Below are 20166 nucleotides of genomic sequence, written 5' to 3' on the forward strand. Positions count from 1 at the left end.
TCATCAGGCCACAAGTGGCCCGTCGGGATCATCCGACCGCCGTGTCATCCTCAGCTCAGAATGCGGAAAGGAGGGGCATGTGGTCAGCACACCGCTCTCCCGGTCGTTACGATGGTTTTCTTTGACCGGAGCCGCTACTATTAGATCGAGGAGCTCCTGAATTGGGATCATGAGGCTGAGTGCACCCCGAAAAATGGCAACAGCGCATGGCGGCCGTATGGTCACCCATGCAAGTGCCGACCATGCCCGACAGCGCTTAACTTCGGTGATCTGACGTGAACCGGTGTATCCACTGCGGCAAGGCCGTTGCCCATCGTATAAAAAGAGCGAGCTACAAATAAGGAGTGCCAATCTTCTCATAGACTCACCAGTCCATGATTTAATGAAACACCTACGGAATCTAAATAGCATTTACCTTTCGTCATTTTAAAACTGAAAGTTTAGAAAGAAAATTGTTTTTCATTCTCAAGTTTAGTTAGGCGCTTTTGATGGTGGCAGTGGGGCAAACTGTCTTATATCTGATCGGTCTCAGAAAACTTCGGAACCACTGCCTTATAGGACTTCCGTGTGCCTATTTGTCCTTGTACTTAGGTCGACAATAACTTGACGGCATAAAGAATTTAAGTTTACAAGTAAATATAGTCAAAAGATACGCTCATTTATTACATATATTTTGATACTCGGAAAATCAGTATTCAAAACCTATAGACAAATTTATATACATAATTAAGGTTGTACAGAACATTCAAGTGACGAGTCCTGCTCACAATTGTATGTTCTTTCTTTTCATTGTCGTGTATTCCTAGTATTATTCCCTCCTCATCTTTCTTTTGCTTTCTCTGTCTCTCCCTCCCTCCATCTTCTCTGCAATCTTTCCTGCAGCGCAATTTCTTCGCATTATACGCTCTGGCTTCGTTTTCCCAATTCTGATCATTTTCGCTAGCTGTCATGCCTCTCCTACTCTTAGCAGTTCCTCTGCATCCTTTATTCTGCCACTCCATTTTATATTTTTCCCCACAACCACGTTTCAAACAGATTCAACTATTTTTCCTTCCCTCTTTTAATGTTCATGATTCATTGTCGTACTATACCACACACCAGACAAACGTCTTTCAAAGTCTTTTTCTTTACTATATCAGATTTCTTTTTACTATCTAACTGCACATTTTTATGGCCCTTTTACTCATATATGTTCTGTTTATTGTCCTCATGCAGATTTCACTATCTGACACAAACTTCCTATGGTAAATGATGTCTTCCAGTATTTTTCCTTAGAACGAAGTTATTACGCAGCCCTCATGTTTGCTAATTAACATCATTTTGGTCGTCTCTATATCTACTCTCATTCCATGTACTTCCTCCACATTTCAAATCCTCTTCACCATATTCCATCGTTTTGTTTTCTCTAATAATGGCAACATTATGGTGCTAGACGAATTACTCTCAGACATGAATGTAATAATTCCAGTTCCAAAGAAAATGTTGGTTCTGCAAGTGTCAATGTTTCTGAACTGAATCATGGTTGCAATACACTAACACGAAGTATATACAGAATAAAGGGAAAAATGGTAGAGCCAGTCTTTGGGGGAATCAGATTGGGTTGTAGTGACGTAGTGTAACACGCAAGGCATTACTGACCCTACACCTTATCATATAAGATTGACTGAAGAATGGCTAATCTATCTTCATAACATCTGTTGATTAAGAGGAAATTTTTGACGATGTGGAGTAGTCTACATTCTTTGAGATTATGGAGCTAGCGTGGGTAAAGTTAAAGGACGGAAAGGTAATTTATAATTTGTATGGAAACCAAACAGCAGTTGTAAGAGTCGAAGGATGTTAAAGAGAAGCGATGAACACAAGTGAGCTGTGTGGGGTTTCAACGTTTTCTCAATGTTATTCGGTCTGTAAAAGGAACTTAGTCGACTTAAATCAGGCGAGTCTGAGGAAATTAGATTAGGAAATGAGACTCTTAATGTAGTAGATGGCATCAGCTATCACGACCACGAAAGTAGAAAGGTTACAAAGCTCAGACTAGCAATAGCAAGATAAGCATTTTTGAAAAAGACTAATTTGTTAACGTCTAACATAAAAATAAGTGTTAGGCATTCTTTTATGAATTTATTTGTCTGTAGCGTAGCCTTCCATGGAAGTGAAAGAAGGATGATAAAGTTATACCGCGTCATGCTCCTCGTCAGTTTCTTCTGCACGATGTGCATGTCGACTCCTCTGCTGGTTTATTTTTCGGAATATTCTACTGTTCACCGTTAGCTGAAGACTGAAGAGAAAAGTGACGGTGTATAACGTCCTGGAAGATTTTATCTTCAATTACAACATCCACCATAACCTACGTCACTATATGAGATAATAGAATCTTTTGAAGTCTGTTGCTGCAGAACAATGCTTAAGATGTGATGCATAAATCGAATAGTTAAAAAAAGGTACCGAACAGAATTGGACAGAATAAGACGTTTATGGCATAATTTGACTAAAATAATGTATCCTTGGGCATGAAGGAATCATCATCTTGGTAATGGAGATACGTATGGGAATAAAATTTTGGAGGGAGGCCAAAGGTCGAATACAGTCAGCCCGTTTAACTGCATGTAGGCTACAGTAGTTATCTAGAGATGAAGAGGCTTGCACGAGATAGACTAGGTAGAAATCTGCATCAAACCATTTTTCGTGCTGAAATCCACAACTACAGCGACATGTCAATTACCCTTACGTCTGGGTCTATCATTCCACCTATTTGTCCTAACGCTTCGTTACTTCCTCATAACATGAATTGTAAAAAGTTGTTAAAAATACTAGCTACCCTTGTCTAACAAAACTTGCAATACTTGCCTCATCTGTTTTCTCATTGCCTATCCATACTTTTGGTTTCCCTACCATTCTTCTGTCCATCCAGACTACACCACATCTGCCAGTGACGTGAGGACGATAGTCCGCTAAACTCACACAATCGTCTATTACCAATCAACAAACAGATTAAGATATTCCTAAGAAATACCAGGATTTTTTGACTTACCATCCTCATATCCCGGTACATTTCTCACGGCCCTTTTCCTTTTCAGAACCCAAACTGTGACTCCCTCCACGAATTCCATGTTAGTCTGTAAAATCTTCTGAGTACAAGCTTTCACACGCCATTTGTGATGTCACATATGAAATCAATTTGGCGTAAAGTCTTTAAATTCTTTGGCCTATTATTTCTTTGGCAAAGAGACTAGGATCTATTTAACTAAATACAGTATGGAGGGTAAATGCACTCGTCAAATATCCTATTAATGAGGTTTGTCAGTTTAGCTGTTACTCCACTTCTACAGTTTTAGCACTTTTAGTCGTGTTTCGTCACAGCCCATTGCTTCACTCGTAGCCTTTATTACTTCCCATCTCAATATCTTTAGTCCAGGATCTGTTTACTCACATTCTACTTTATGTTCCAATCTTCCTATACTAACAAAAGAACACGACGCCATTCCCCCAGCATCGGAAAATAAAGTTTCATGGAATGGCCCGGATCGCCGTTCGTCCCCCCAGAGTCAATAAAGTTACTTACGTAGCATCACAGGGCTACCTTGGAGCAGCTGGATTGTGTTAAGAAGTCTGTGCTCATGCACTGTAGTTATGATGTATTATTGAATCGCCTACGTAGCCAAAATCTGGCTTCTCGGTATACCTCACATCTTTATTACGTATAAAACATAATAATCGGAAGTATTTCCTACAACATTAGATACCCAGAACGGAAATGCAATTGACACTATCGGCTTGTGTCGTCCTGAAGAGTAACAGTATTGTGAATTTCACTCAACCAGTGGCTAAATGAGGAAGACTATTTACCAGTAAGGTTTTTGGCGGGGCACGATGGCCAACGGACATAGGCTGGGGAAATAGAGATGAGAATCTGGTCTATTGGAAAAAAATTATTCTACTTTTAATACAAACATTCAAGGAGACCTAAATGACCAAGTCTAGGGACTGATTCATAGAGGTTTTACTAGACGGACAGGTAATGGTAGAGCGAAGACGACGCAACATCGACTTACGTAAACTCGATACTGCCTAGCAGGCTGTCATTCCTGTCCCTCTGCCAATTTGTGAGTGCGGACTGACATGACCAATACTGCCCGGCGTCTGCGCTTTACGTGCTATCTGCTGTATCTGAAATGACAAATTGGTGTTCTTCCCTAGATGGACAGGGAAAAATGATGTTGCCTTTGTATCTGCGGTGAAACATCTAGACATAAAACTATAGAGACTTTCCTTAGCTTCGAAGTTACTGCATATAGGCTGTTCCATTTTACCTCAGTCGGCGTGAAACTTTGCATTTTTTGTAGGGATACAGTTTCTTGTCGTCTACAGTAGAGTTTAAGTTAATATATTTGCAAACTCGCAGCTGTAATAAAAAATTGCTTCCGTGTCTAAGGTCAGAGTAATTATAATTTGATAAACTCCCACGATTCTGTGATTCGTAGCTCAGAAGCTATTCAAAGGTAAACTCACAAATAAAATTGAAAACCAAGGTAGTACTGTGTATTTCGAAGTGGTATCTGCGAGGTGTTTTATACTAAAATTTAATGTAATTTTCATCATGTTATTGTTTTTCTCAAATACACAATAACTTAAATGGATTAAAAATTGTACCAAATTGATGAGCATTTGATGAAAAAACGGTATTAGTAATCTTTCCTGTGCTATCTTCAGTGGTGAGCTGTAGGAAAAATAAAAGTAAATCGACACGGCGGCAACACCCATGAATTGTGACGAGGCTGTTGTCGGGCACCTGTTGTTTATGTTTCGCCGCAGCCCATCGTAACCTAAGCACATCGTAAGCTTAAATACAGTGACGGAAAAAAAATCGCAGCACCAAGGACGAGTTGTGCGACTTGAACGAAAGTTGGTAGCGTCTTCCTACGTCTGAAAGATGATGTCTATTCATAATTTTCGCCAGTCATATGCTCTAGAAGCACAACTATGAAAATGCAAAAAAGGTTTGCTTTAAATGCGCACTGTGTGAATTGAAAGTGGAGGGATGGAAAGCAAAGGAAAGAGAAGGAAGTATTGATATGAGTTACATCTAGAGTTTTAGCGGAATCAACGGCAATGAGTGAAAATGTGTGCTGGATCGGGAATCGAACCCAGGATCTCCTGCTTATCAGTCAGTAACGTTAACCACTGAGCGACCCAGACATGGTGTTTCTACCATCGCGCGGACTACCTCGGTAGGCCTCTCGACCGACCAACATTCCCACCCCACGTCCCTATCCACATTCCCTGTCCATGGCCTCCATACTAGCTACTTCACAGATTCATAAAAAGGACTATAAATAAATTTTAACATTTCACCTTACGAATTTACATTTTAACCCAAGATTCCAGCAGGAAGTCGAACTTACTTATGCACCCACATGAAGGTAGTGGTTCATTGCCCATCGAGGCGAATCAGAAAGAACTGACATTAAACATTCATATAACAAACTGTAACGGTCGGTTGGTTACATTTGAGATTGGAGGTCGTGAGTTGATGTTAGTGAAGAATGCCATTAAGGCAAAGGCAAGGAAGATGCCCTTATCAACACCCAGTGAGTTTGAAAGAGACCGTATAATAGGGCTACGGGAAGCTGGAAGTTCCTTCTGCGATACGTCAGAATGACTTGCAGGAATGTAGCCACTGTACGTGATTACTGGCATAGGTGGTCACGGGAAGCTGCGGTCGCAAGACGACCGGGGCCCGGATGGCCACGTGATACTAGTGAGAGGGGGGACCGTTGTGTCCGGCGTGTGGCTGTGGACCAGCATCTGCAGCGGCGTCTGCAGCAGCAGCTGGCACCAAAGTGACACAACGAACTGTCAGAAATAGATTACTTCAAGGAAGATCCGAGCCAGACGCTCTGTGGCGTGCATTTCACTCATCCCCGAAACACCGCTGTTTACAGCTTCAGTTGTGTCGAGGGAGGGCAGGGTGGAGGTGCCTCGGTGCCAGTGTCGGACGTCTGTGGGTCAGTACAAATATACCGTCATATGAGCACCGGACAGACTCCCGTGTGGGCGGCGTGGTAATAAGCGTACCTAGCATAGAGAAACAACTGACAGATTTGAAAGCAAACTAATTACGAGGTCCGAATGGAACCCTAGTTCTATTTTGTAAATGGTACTCCCTGGCATTGGCCCCTAACCTGCTTTTATCGTAGCCGGCCCGTGTGGCTGAGCGGTTCTATGCGGTTCAGTCTGGAACCGCGCGACCGCTACGGTCGCAGGTCTGAATCCTGCCTCGGGCATGGATGTGTGTGATGTCCTTAGGTTAGTTCAGTTAAAGTAGTTCTGAGGTTTAGGGGACTGATGACCTCAGATGTTAAGTCCCATAGTGCTCAGAGCCATTTGAACCATCTGAACTTTTGCTTTTATCGTAAATCTCTCGCCCAGAACAAAGTCCCAGGCGATTGGAAAAAAAGCGCTGGTGATTCCAGTCTATAAGAATGGTAAAAGAACGGACCCTGTAACGCCGGAAATGCATATCCTCCTATTTTCATCTATTGTACTATTATTTTTTTTCCTTGTTTTGTTACCTCAAGATATGACATTTCTGTCTCTTTATATATTGTAATTGTTTTACTGTTTGTATATATATATTTATGCACTTATGTCGATGTATAATTGGTTTGTTTCGTAAATATTATTTGTATTTTTACGCTGGGTCTTGCCTAGGGAAAACTGCTATCGAACGATTACATCGATAGGTCGTGTGAAGAATCAAAGTGTGTAGGATCTTTGGTAGGGTTAACTCTGCCGCGTGGAGCGCGGGCAGTGAGAGTCTGGCGGGAGTAGCGAGTGGAGCAGGTGTGTTGTGTGACGCTCCCGCGAGTTGCCGCGCTTTCGGGGTTTGGCAGCATGTAATTGCGCTCGACTCGCGATGATAGTTTCTGACATGGTGTCGCGGACGGGAAGCATTAGCTGGCGCACATCAAGAGCCCGTTTCGCCTGGTGACCGTGTCGAGAAGAAGGCGCGCCAACATCCAGCTTCTGCAACAGCGACGGCCGACAATGAGTGACTGTCGCCACCTCCTCGATCGACGGCTTCAAACCTTCAATCAACCAACAAGGAAGACTAAAAGCACGTAAAGTTTCAGAACTGTATGGCAGACCTCAGCTTTTCAAATTGTTCCATTTGCCTCGCAAAATTACAGCAACTTAGCATGAACCTTTGTTGCTCATTGTCCCAATTGCATTGCCAAGCAGGGTCCCTTCCTTTTCCGAAATGAACCCGAGTGTCGTTGAAATTCAAACGCCAGCATAATTCCATTTCACTGCTTTAATTTCAAAGTTCAATTCAAGCATTAGCTGGCTACAATAGTTAGATTACACAAGCACAAATTAAGAGTGCGAGTTTTGTTACCGTATTTTAGCTTACCTGTGACTGCAGCTCAGCTTGGTACGTACTAAATTTTACTATTGTTCAGAATCATTTAATTCAAGTTCAAAGTTAATTCTCTTATTTCTAAATTGCGTAGATTCAAGTAGCTTTTGAAATGATTGTTGAGGTAGTCCAAGTCTAACTGTCTTTCGATGTGCTTCAGAAAGAAAGCTCACTATTAACTTCAGTCACTAAATTAACTTTCGATTTTCCGGTTTCATTAATTCTTTTGCTAAATTAAGTGTAGCGAAATTTATTACTTCTGACAAACTTTCAGTTTTCACACTACACGTGTCAACCTTCAGTTGCCACGCTTCTAGTGCTAATTATATGTGTAATTACCTTGCTTTTTCAGTTACTATAGTAATTGTCCTTAGGACTGGCGACCGTGATTTCCCCCAAATCTCAAATATCTAATTACCGCTAGTTAATTGTTAACGTAACGGCCGCACATTTACTTTCTTTATTAACTTTACCCCTTTTCAAAATTAATTTCCACCAGTTTCATTTGTATTTTTCCTTTCATTTAGATGTAACCCTTTCCTCCCTCTTTACCGACAGGTTAACTTCGGTGACGATTGCTTTTCCAAAATTCCCATTAGGTACACGCGGTTTCATTTTTCACTGTCATTAAGGTCGATAAGTGAGGGGGGAGGTTACACGTGGCGACCGTGACAGGACAATCTTCAAATTTGAGGTTGTTCTGGACACGAATTTTGCATTGTACAAATCTCGTAACAAGGTACTGGTTACGAAATGGTCGATACGTCAGCGAGAATATTCGTGTGAGGAATCCTAATTAGAGTTGAGATTTTGCATTTATACTGAAAATTATTAAAATGAGTGAAGGCAACAATTACCAAAATTTGGTTGACTTAGATACGGAACAATCGGTCGAACAGTGGGAAACGCGCACCGCGGTACCCATTGTTCAGGGACAGGCGGCTAGCATGAAAGACGCGACCGCCGAAACGCAACAAAGAGCAGAAATGGAATTCCAAACTTAAGAAAATGTTTCGGAATCAGAAGTGAAAATCAAATCTGAATCCCTTGATGACGAATACGGGGGGACAATTAAAGAGGAAGCCGCTACGGAAGTAAAACCGGTAGTTTCCGGGAATTTAACTGATTTATTGAATGTTTTGATTAACGAAATCAAGAGTCAATCGGTCAAGCAAGAAGCTCAGTCTGAAAAACTTGAACGAATGCTAGACAATCAGAACAAAGCCATTAATGTTGTTAACAACAATGTTGGAGTTGTTAACACAAAAGTTGATAAAATCAAAGAGGATATTGTTGTAATTAATACCGAAATCGGTAATCTTAAACAGGAAATGATAGGCGTTCAGGTGGAAATTGCGAGCATAAATACTCGTTTTATTTCCGAAATTAGCAGAATCGAGAAAAGTGTAGGAGAATCAGTTGCTCCGATCATCGAGAAAAAGGTGTCGGAACAAATTCAATTAGTGAAAAAAGAGGATCAAAAGAAGGTGGAAACTTTAAAGGCTTTAGTATCCGAAGTAGATACCAAAGTGACAAAGCAGGCTAATACCTGCGAAGAGAAAAAGAGGGAAGTGGAAACGCTTGCGACAACCACTTGCCAAGTGATTACGAGGGTGTCGGAATTAGAAAGGAAACTTGACGAAAAACAGAGCTATGTGCCAATCTGTGCACATAGTTCGGAGTTGTTGACGAAAGAGGAGCGGTTCGACCCCTTGAAAAAAGGCGGTATACACCCGACGGATTTCATTAAAAATTGTGAAAGAGTTTTACCCAGATCATGGACTGATGAGAGAAAAATTAATGCGATTGTTGATGTGTTGGCTGGTGATACCAAGCGTTGGGGCTTAAACCTCAACATTACGAACCTGACTTTTGACGAATTTAAAAATTTGTTTCTGGCTGAATACTGGTCAGAGCAAAAACAGCAAAGTGTCTGGCGCGAATTTGTCGTATCGAGGCCTTTCGATGCGAATTCGCGCGGTTCGATGAAGGAGTTTTGTGAGGGCTGGATCCGCAAGTTGGAATATTTGCGTGATCGCCGCACGGAATCCGAAATAGTCTGGGAACTCTACAAGAAGCTTCCAGATGATGCTAAACGCTATGTAGGAAGCAATCACAGGACAATCAATGATTTCCTGGGAAGAGTTGAGGACGAGGACTATTGGCGCAATAATCGCGACAGGGGTAGAGGCCGTGGTAACAACAACGGGTACCACAGCAACCACAACGACAATAACCATGGGAATAATGCATACCGCAACCATGGCAGCAATAACAATAATGGTTCGGACCGTAATAACAATCGGTACAATGCAAATAATAACAGGAATGACGGAAACCAGTATCATACTAACGTGATACGGGCTTCACAGAATAGTAATAAGGCCAGAGGGTGTGATCAGCCGCCTCAGCAGCATCCGGGGACCGTATCTGCTGGGACGAGACAGGGAAACCATCAGCCGCGCCGGTGAGGGGCCGACCGGGCGTGGAGAAATTTTGGCGGCCCAATAGCAGGAGAAAATCCAGGTGTCGTCGATATGAAAATTCCGTGTGGAATAATCAACGGCGGGAGAGTGTGCCAGTGTTAGGAGAAACGAGTGCGCCCACAAGTAGTAGATCAGCTGTATACACGGCAGTAGGAAGTACATTCACTGTCAGTGAGAACAATTTAAGTAGTGTTCCGGAAATCGATTATAAAGTGGCAGCTGTAATACCCACAGCGGAACTGGAGATTGAGTTTAAGAATGATTCGCAAGTGTTGAGAGAAGATCAGATGTCGGATAAAACGTCCGTCATCGAGCGAGGGGATGCAGAGAGGGATGAGGTCTGGTTAAGGCAGTTCGGTCGCTTATACGACGAACTAAGAGATTATAGGGGCCTGTACGGGAGAAGTATTTATGGAGAGCGCGGGCAGAATTTGCCGCGTCTCGTCCCACAGGAAGATAGTATTTGTAAAGTGTTGGAAAGTTCTGGCCCTAACCGGCAGACTTTACCAGAAATAGTTGATGTTAATGGGGAGCACGAGCAAGATTCGTCGTGTTTCGTCCCGCAGGAGTTGAATGTTGAAGTAGTAACGGAAAGTTCTGGCCCTAACCGGCAGACTTTACCGAAAGTTGTAATGGTAGAAGTAGCCGACCCATCCGACGCGAACATCCAGTTTAAACATTGCGAGAGTATTAAGGAGAAAGATTACGAAAATTTTAGTGATAGCCGGACACGATTGGTAGAAAACCACGTAGATTACAGTGTGTATGAGGTTAGAGCTGACGTTATACGGTCAGACGATAGCAGTGTGGGTTGCGCAGATCCAGAGGAAGTAATTGCAGATACTACTGGGCACATGTCTCCAGGTAGATTGGCAGATGAGATCAATCTGATTAAAGAGGAATCAACGAAGGTGACAATTAGTGAATTGATAGCAAAGCTACACTCACTAGTTGACGAGTTACAGGAAAAGGTTTCGGTATTGGAGGCGACGCTACAGACTAAGCCTCAGGACAAACGTGTTGAAATAAAAACTGTATGTGAACAGAGGCTGAAAAAGCCGCCAGATAAACTGGATTTAGGATCAAAGCCGGATGGTTTTTTCTGGAATGACCTGGATATAGACGAGGATTTACTGTGGGAAAATAAAGAAACAGTCGAGGACAAGTGTAGACAGATAGTAGTGTCCGTTAATATGCACGACCTACAACTAAACGTGTTGATTGACACCGGTGCAGAATTGAGTGCTGTATCTGGGAAAATATTTGAGTTACTGAAAGACAGACCTGGCATCGTAGTTATGCCAGTAACAGGAGTGAAAATTATCGGTGCTACTGGGAAGGCCAGTAAACCGGTCACAAAACAGATTTTTGTCAACTTCGAGATATGTGGGGCACGATTTGAACAAGAGTTTGTCGTCGTGCCAGACTTAACTACGGAAGTAATTATCGGGTTAGATTGGCTGTTAAAGTACCGTGCAGTGATTAACTGCGAAAGCAAAACGTTGACATGTACGTCCCAAGATAAAACAATAGTAGTTAGTTTTGACGAGGCAGGAGACGGTGTGCATAGGCAATACCAGCCTATACACATTGTTAACTGGCCGAATGGTATTGACGTAGGTATGAGTTTGAACTGCCGTAATGTGAGGAAGTTCGGCATTGACAAAAGTGTAGAAAGTGAATTGGAAGAGATAATCAAATTCCCTCCACGGATTGACATTAGTATTGGTGTGAAAAACGATCGTTTGCGAGAAGTAATGAAGCTAAAAGCCGATGCTCGCATACGTCGTAATGACGCTAAAGTGCGTTTTGCTAAGTTTGCAATCGGAGACTTAGTACTTGTAAAAGCTCATGAGAAACCGAGCGAGATAGACAATGAAATCTCTAAATTTAAGTTTGTTTATAATGGACCATATAAAGTCATTGGTATACCTCACACAAATGCTTATTGCTTAGAGTATCCAAGCTCTGGAAAAAGGTTAGCTATACGGAATATAGTAAACTTGAAATTGTACCAACCTAGGATCGATTAATACCACACAATGGGTAATTTGTACAGTATGTAAATATAGAGTGTAAGATTTAACGATTTGCTAGATTGCCATGCTTTTGACTGACCAAGGTCATTAAAGAAGTTGTAATTAATAATTAAGTTTGACTAAATGATTTAAGAGAGAGTGTTTATTTATCAATTGAAAAATCCAAGCTGCTAGTTTAAGTTTTCAGCTGAGTCACAGTAGATTAAGCAATGTAAATATGATTTTGTAACTAGCTGTAAGATTTCATGAATATGTTTTTTACTAGTCATTGCCGATGTACTTAGACGCTGTTTTAAGTTTCAGGCTAGTACATGCGTGTGATGATGGACAGTGTTGAGTTATCCACTGTGATAGTATTAAGGGACTCCTTGAGATTACTCGGGAGTGAGTTTTTCCTAAAGAATTCAGTGAAACGGACGTTCTGGAAACGTCGTCACAAGGGCTAGTGAGATCAAGCGTGCCGCACACGCGGGCGCAACAGTACTGGCGAGGCGAGCCGCTGTCGGCTCTTGTGCCGCTGTTGGCTCTTGGGCCGCTGTCGGCATTCTTTGTACTTGCGAGTACGGAAGGCGGAATTGTTTTTCTTCCTGGACAGCTGAAAGAATTCTAATGTCAATATTAGTTTTTTTTTTCGATCTGATGTGTGTTATTTTCTTGTTTAGCGTTTAATGGACTCCCATGACGAGAATAATAATTATGAAAGGGTTATGTAAAAATGTGTATTCTATGTAATTAATTATTAATTTGCGTATTTTGATCTACCTGTTTTTATGACCATGTACTCTGATTAATTTTGTAAATAGTATTCCATTTCTTGATACTGTTAGGAATTTTGACAATTTTAGAATAGCTAAACCATTTTCTATGTTTTCTATGAATTTTAATATGTTGTCAACCTGTTTTATTTCGTGCAAGATGACAGAGTGGAATAAGATTAGGAGTGTCTCCACTCAATTATTATGGTCTAAAAATTGATTTATGCTTAATTAGACGAATGCTAAATTTTGTTGATGTTTTGAGCATATACATTTCCGCTGTTTTTTTTTTGGGACATTTTCTGAGTCTGTTTACGTTACACGAACATCCTCAGACAATGTGGGGCACGTGTAACGCTGGAAATGCATATCCTCCTATTTTCATCTATTGTACTATTATTTTTTTTCCTTGTTTTGTTACCTCAAGATATGACATTTCTGTCTCTTTATATATTGTAATTGTTTTACTGTTTGTATATATATATTTATGCACTTATGTCGATGTATAATTGGTTTGTTTCGTAAATATTATTTGTATTTTTACGCTGGGTCTTGCCTAGGGAAAACTGCTATCGAACGATTACATCGATAGGTCGTGTGAAGAATCAAAGTGTGTAGGATCTTTGGTAGGGTTAACTCTGCCGCGTGGAGCGCGGGCAGTGAGAGTCTGGCGGGAGTAGCGAGTGGAGCAGGTGTGTTGTGTGACGCTCCCGCGAGTTGCCGCGCTTTCGGGGTTTGGCAGCATGTAATTGCGCTCGACTCGCGATGATAGTTTCTGACATGGTGTCGCGGACGGGAAGCATTAGCTGGCGCACATCAAGAGCCCGTTTCGCCTGGTGACCGTGTCGAGAAGAAGGCGCGCCAACATCCAGCTTCTGCAACAGCGACGGCCGACAATGAGTGACTGTCGCCACCTCCTCGATCGACGGCTTCAAACCTTCAATCAACCAACAAGGAAGACTAAAAGCACGTAAAGTTTCAGAACTGTATGGCAGACCTCAGCTTTTCAAATTGTTCCATTTGCCTCGCAAAATTACAGCAACTTAGCATGAACCTTTGTTGCTCATTGTCCCAATTGCATTGCCAAGCAGGGTCCCTTCCTTTTCCGAAATGAACCCGAGTGTCGTTGAAATTCAAACGCCAGCATAATTCCATTTCACTGCTTTAATTTCAAAGTTCAATTCAAGCATTAGCTGGCTACAATAGTTAGATTACACAAGCACAAATTAAGAGTGCGAGTTTTGTTACCGTATTTTAGCTTACCTGTGACTGCAGCTCAGCTTGGTACGTACTAAATTTTACTATTGTTAATTGTTCAGAATCATTTAATTCAAGTTCAAAGTTAATTCTCTTATTTCTAAATTGCGTAGATTCAAGTAGCTTTTGAAATGATTGTTGAGGTAGTCCAAGTCTAACTGTCTTTCGATGTGCTTCAGAAAGAAAGCTCACTATTAACTTCAGTCACTAAATTAACTTTCGATTTTCCAGTTTCATTAATTCTTTTGCTAAATTAAGTGTAGCGAAATTTATTACTTCTGACAAACTTTCAGTTTTCACACTACACGTGTCAACCTTCAGTTGCCACGCTTCTAGTGCTAATTATATGTGTAATTACCTTGCTTTTTCAGTTACTATAGTAATTGTCCTTAGGACTGGCGACCGTGATTTCCCCCAAATCTCAAATATCTAATTACCGCTAGTTAATTGTTAACGTAACGGCCGCACATTTACTTTCTTTATTAACTTTACCCCTTTTCAAAATTAATTTCCACCAGTTTCATTTGTATTTTTCCTTTCATTTAGATGTAACCCTTTCCTCCCTCTTTACCGACAGGTTAACTTCGGTGACGATTGCTTTTCCAAAATTCCCATTAGGTACACGCGGTTTCATTTTTCACTGTCATTAAGGTCGATAAGTGAGGGGGGAGGTTACAACCCCCAGAATTACAGATCCATATACCTAACTTGTATTTGCTCAGAATTCTTCAACATATTCTCAGTCTGAATATAATATATTTTCTTGAGACCGAGGAGATTACGTCCACCAATCAGCACGGTTTTAGAAAGTATCGTTCCTGCGAAACTCAGCTGCGCGTTTCTCACATGAAATATTGCGAACTTTGGATGAAGGGCAACAGGTAGATTTCATATTTTTAGATTTCCAGGTATTATTTGACTCGGTACCTCATTGTAGGCTGTTAACCAAGTTACGAGCATATTGAATAAAATCACAGATATGTGAGGGCTCGAAGAGTTCTTAAATAACAGACCCCTGTATATTTTCCTTGATCGCGAGTGTTCAAATGAGACAAGGGTACCGCCATCAGTGCCCGGGCGAGGCATGGTAGAGACCGTTGTTGTTCTCTGTATACATAAATGATTTTTGTGGACAGGGGAGGAAGGGGGGGGCAGCAATCTGCGGTTGTTTGCCGGTGAAATCGTGGCTTACGGTAAGATGTCGAAGTTGAGTGACTGTAGGACGCTACAAGACGACTTTGAAAAAATTTCCAGTTGGTGTGATGAATGGCAGCTAGCCCTAAATGTGGAAGAATGTAAGTCAGTCCGGATGAGTAGTGATTCAAACCTGTAACGTTCGGATACAGTGTTGTTAGTGTCCCGCTTGACATGATCAAATCGTGTAAGTACCTGGGCGTAACGTTCCGAAGCGATATGAGGTGGAACGAGCGTGTGTGAACTGCGGTAGGGAAGGCGAATGGTCGACTTCGGTTTATTACGAAAATTTTAGAAAAGAATGGTTGACCTGTAAACGAGATCGCATATAGGACACTGGTACGATCTATTTTTCAGTACCGCCCGAGTGTTTGAGATCCGTACCAGGTCGGATCGAAGGAAGACATCAAAGCAATTCATAGGCGCGTTGCTAGGTTTGTTACCGGTAGGTTAGCAACACGTGTTACTCAGATGCTTCGGGAATTTAAATGGGAATCCATGGTGGGAAGGCTACGTTCTTTTTTTTTATAAAAAAACGCTATTCATAAAGTTTAAGGAACCGTCATTTCAAGCCGACTGGCGAACGATTCTACTGCCGCCAACATACATTGCGCCTAAGGACCACGAAGATAAGATACGAGGAATAAAGGCTCATAAGGAGGCATATAGACAGTCGTTTCTCCCTCTCTCTGTTAGCGAATGGAACAGAACATTTTGTGAAAGGTAGTGGTACAGAATACTCTCTGCCACGCACCGTACGGTGGCGTGCGTAGTGTCTGAGTAGATTCAGGTGTAGATGTAAACTATGGCAGACTAGAAATCACACATAGCACAAGTGTGGCGAAAGATAACTAGATAGTTGGCAAAATTATTCGTAAGACGCGTGCATGTATATGAAACTGTGTAAAGCGAATAGATCCAAATGTATATTTGCAGTCATTTGAAATTTATTTATTTATTTATTTATTTATTTTTTTATTTTTTTATTTTTTTTTTTTTTTTTTTTTTTGAGATTTTCCCGTCTCGTTCGTACACGGAGTGGATTATTGTCGTCGTCTGTTTCTTTTAACTAGGTGCACATCTTATTCCTTATGACTCTGTGACACTGTGGTTTTATGTCCAGTTAATTTTGTGCAAGTTTTAATATACTTTCAGTTTATTTGTTCGTGAAGTCGTACAAAAGAGGACCATGCGCCTCTCTCTACTTTTTGTTAATGGATTGCTTTCTTGTTTTTTTTAGAAAATCTGCTGATCGCCTAAAGAGCGAAACGCGTCACTGAAATTGAATAACTCTACAACCTGGTCTGTTGAAATCCTACTTTACCGAATTTTAACTCGGAAACTACACACTTAAGGGCCAAAACTGAGAAAGTTATTTTCTTTTACTTGAATTGGCACACGTAAGAATTATGAATGATTTGAGGTCGGTTTTCCCATTTTTCGTCTGATTTGGAATGGAGCAGTCCTTAACCATTTTCTAAAAGTAGTCTAACAGCGTAATTAACGTGCTCACGCTTGTGTGGAGACCAGCTCACTCGTAGTGCGGCAGCTGTAATACGTCAAATCACATTTGGCGTTTCTCTGGAGAAATAATCCCACCGTTCACTTTTATTAATCCACGTAATAATTGTACCACGTTCTACATTGAACTCAGGTCATTACTTAATTTTACTGTCGAACTAAACACAATATAACAAAGGTAGGTTGATAGAAACAATCGTCGGGGACATACATTGAGGTGATAAGAGCCGCGGGATACCTCCTTGAACCGTTTCGGACCTCCTATTGCTCGGCGTAGTGGAACTCCTCGACATGGCATAGCTCAACAAGTAGTTGGAAGTCCCTGCATAAATACTGAGCGATACGACCTCTGTAGCCGTTTGTAATTGCAAAATTTTACTGCTGCAGGATATTGTACGCGAACTGACCTCTCGATTATGTCCCATACCCGTTCAATAGGATTCCCGTCCGACGATCTGGGTGGCCATATAATTCGCACGAAATGTCCAGAAACTTCTTCAGACCAATCGCAAACAATTGGAGCCCGATGACATGGCTCATTGTCATCCATAAAAATTCCATCGTTGTTTGGGAACATGAATGTCCATGAACGACTGAAAATGGTCTCCATGTAGCCGAACGTAACCATTCCAGTCAATGATCTGATCAGTTGGAACAGAGGACCCAGCCACTTCCATATAAACACAGCCCACACCATTCTAGAACCACCACCACCTTGCACACTGACTTGTTGCCAACTTGAAACCATCCTCCCATCGGCACTTACCAAAGGAAACGTGAACAGTGCAGGAATATCCAGTCGTCTAGGGTCCAAGCGATATGGTCTCAAGTCAAGGAAAGGTGCTGCGAGTTACGTCGCGCTGTTGGCAAAGACACTCGCGTACGTCGTCTGCTGCCACAGCCTGGTGATGCCAAATTTCGTCGAACTGTCCTAACGTGTGCGTTCGTCGTACGCCCCACATCGATTTCCGCGGTTATCTCACGCAGTGTAGTTTTTCCGCCACCAGTGACAGCTCTACCAATGCGCCACTTCTCTAGGGTCGATAAGTGAAGGTCGTCGGCTACTGCTGTGCCCGTGGTGAGAGGTAAAGCACGAAATTTGGTATTCTCGGCACACTCTCGCCACTGTGCATCTCGGAATAATGAATACCCTAACGATCTCTGATATGGAATGTTCTGGATGTCTAACTCAAATTATCAATACACGACAAAGTGCATTAATTCCCATCGCGCAGCCATAATCACGCCAGAAATCTTTTCACGTGAATTACCTGAGTACACATGAGAGCTCCTCCAATGCCTTGCCTTCTGTAGCTTTTGCACGTGATACCACCGCCATCTGTATATGTGCATTTCGCTGTCCCATGCCTTTTATCACTCCAGTGTACAGTCAGCGCACAAGTCACTCACGCCGTCTTCTGCTCACGCATGGTGTCCGAATTCGCAGCACACGTCTTGTGAAGCGTTTCTGGGAGTAAAGGGACTCGAGGCTTACGAATAGCGCCGGCTCGGCACGAGACTGACACCAAACGCATGGGCAAAAGAAAACGTGGTGATTGTGAAAATGTATTCGATACTCCGTTTCACTTCTGGCTTGACCACTGAGAATAAAATATGGGAGGAATTCGGAAGCTACCGAGTCAGCAGGAACTAAGTGCATGCAAGAAGACTTATTAGAAACTAAACTTTTCCATCACTCCGAGAGCGCTGAGAGCGACGGAGGTACGTTTGGGGAAAGGAACTTGCGAGTAACAAAATCTTTCTGGCAGTACCGAAACGGTATTGGAATCACCTTCCACATTCGTTACTGAGTAACGACTGTATACGACACTGGACAGCTCCAGCCCTTCGCAGGCAGCCGGGGTGCCGCGCCGTGTCGCGAGGTGAGGGTTGTCACAGTTTATTTTCCCTGTATGCGCTTAAATTCTACCTCATATGGTCCCTCTACATCACTAACATATACGTTCGCAGAATTAGAATGCTCATAAATATCATTATCATTTTGTACACCAGATAAAACAAAACTGCCTACTTCATTCCACGTAATACCACGCCAGGCTCCCCGATCTCTCCGTCCCAAAAATGTTCCCAAAAGCTGTCCAACACTGCACCTTTAATACTCGCTGAGATGTTTCTTGCATTGACAGGGTTTTGATTAAGATTTTTTGTCATCAGAATCCTGACTTGTCTGCAGCAGGCAGCCAGGAATTCCTACCTCGTGCAACCTATTCATCTCGTAGCAGCACTTGGACCTTACGTCCACAATTATTTGTTTGATCTTTTCCAATCTCTTCCCTTACAGATTTACCCTCTACAGGCACCTCTGGTACTATGTAAGTTATTTCCTGATGCCTTAACACATGTCCTATTATCCTGTCTCTTCTTCTTGTCAGTATTTTCTATATGACCCTCCCTTCCCCGTCGCCCCACCTAATTTGAGAAATCCATCTATAGTACATCCCACACCTAATGAATTTTCTCATTTTGAGAAAACAGAAGGAGCTATCTGTTTAATTTGCTAAAAGCATTCTAAAGCCGAGATGGTATAAATATTTTTGACGAACTTTGGTGTTGTCTTCAGGTCTTAAAAATGTTTTTGTTATGAAATGTGTCCATTTTAATTGGCCTCAACTCAAATTGTCATGTGGATAAAAAAGTGAAACAACTAAAAACATAAAGCACCTTTTGAAAATGGCTGTAACAGTGTATGTACACACCACTCAAGAATGAATGTTAGTCACGAAAACACCAACACAGAATCACATCTGTATACATAAATTGGTCATATTCTCAAATATTTTTGAATATTTACTGCATATGTGAGGATACCCGTGGTCTAGGGGTAACGTCTTTGATTCATAATCAAAACGACTTCGGCCCGGGTTCGATCCTAAATTTTTATAAATAATCAGCATTGGCGGCCGAAGACTTCCGGCATAAGAAGTCAGCCTCATTCTGCCAACGGCCTCGTCAAAGAGGGCGGAGGAGCGGATAGAGGTTCAGGGCACTCTCTTGTCCTAGGGGTGGGAAATTGCCCCTAAAGGCGGAAGAATCAGCAATGACCAAGGACATGAGGATGCAGAAGGCAATGGAAACCACTGCATTAAAGACACGTAACGTGTATCCACAGGATATGTGGCCTGTAATTGAAGAAGTGTCATGATGATCTCTCCATTGGCAAAAGATTCCGGAATAGTCCCCCATTCGGATCTCCGGGAGGGGACTGCCAAGGGGGAGGTTACCATGAGAAAAAGATTGAATAATCTACGAAAGGATAACGTTCTACGAGTCGGGGAGTGGAATATCAGAAGCTTGAACGTGGTAGGGAAACTAGAAAATCTGAAAAGGAAAATGCAAAGGTTCAATCTAGATATAGTAGGGGTCAGTGAAGTGAAGTGGAAGGAAGACAAGGATTTCTGATCAGATGAGTATCGGGTAATATCAACAGCAGCAGAAAATGGTATAACAGGTGTAGGATTCGTTATGAAGAGGAA

The 20166-nt window shown here is 42.0% G+C and overlaps 1 protein-coding gene and 1 pseudogene across 1 annotated transcript in view; one reads left to right on the top strand and one right to left on the bottom strand.

The window, feature by feature from the left end:
• The window catches only part of LOC126455748 (hemicentin-2-like), a 408606-nt gene that overhangs the window by 204107 nt on the left and 184333 nt on the right, over positions 1-20166 (top strand). The gene's annotated exons all lie outside the window — the stretch shown is intronic.
• On the bottom strand, positions 195-311 carry LOC126458949 (5S ribosomal RNA; annotated as a pseudogene).

The sequence above is a fragment of the Schistocerca serialis genome, chromosome 2 (assembly GCF_023864345.2).
Source record: "Schistocerca serialis cubense isolate TAMUIC-IGC-003099 chromosome 2, iqSchSeri2.2, whole genome shotgun sequence".
NCBI classification, from domain to species: domain Eukaryota; kingdom Metazoa; phylum Arthropoda; class Insecta; order Orthoptera; family Acrididae; genus Schistocerca; species Schistocerca serialis.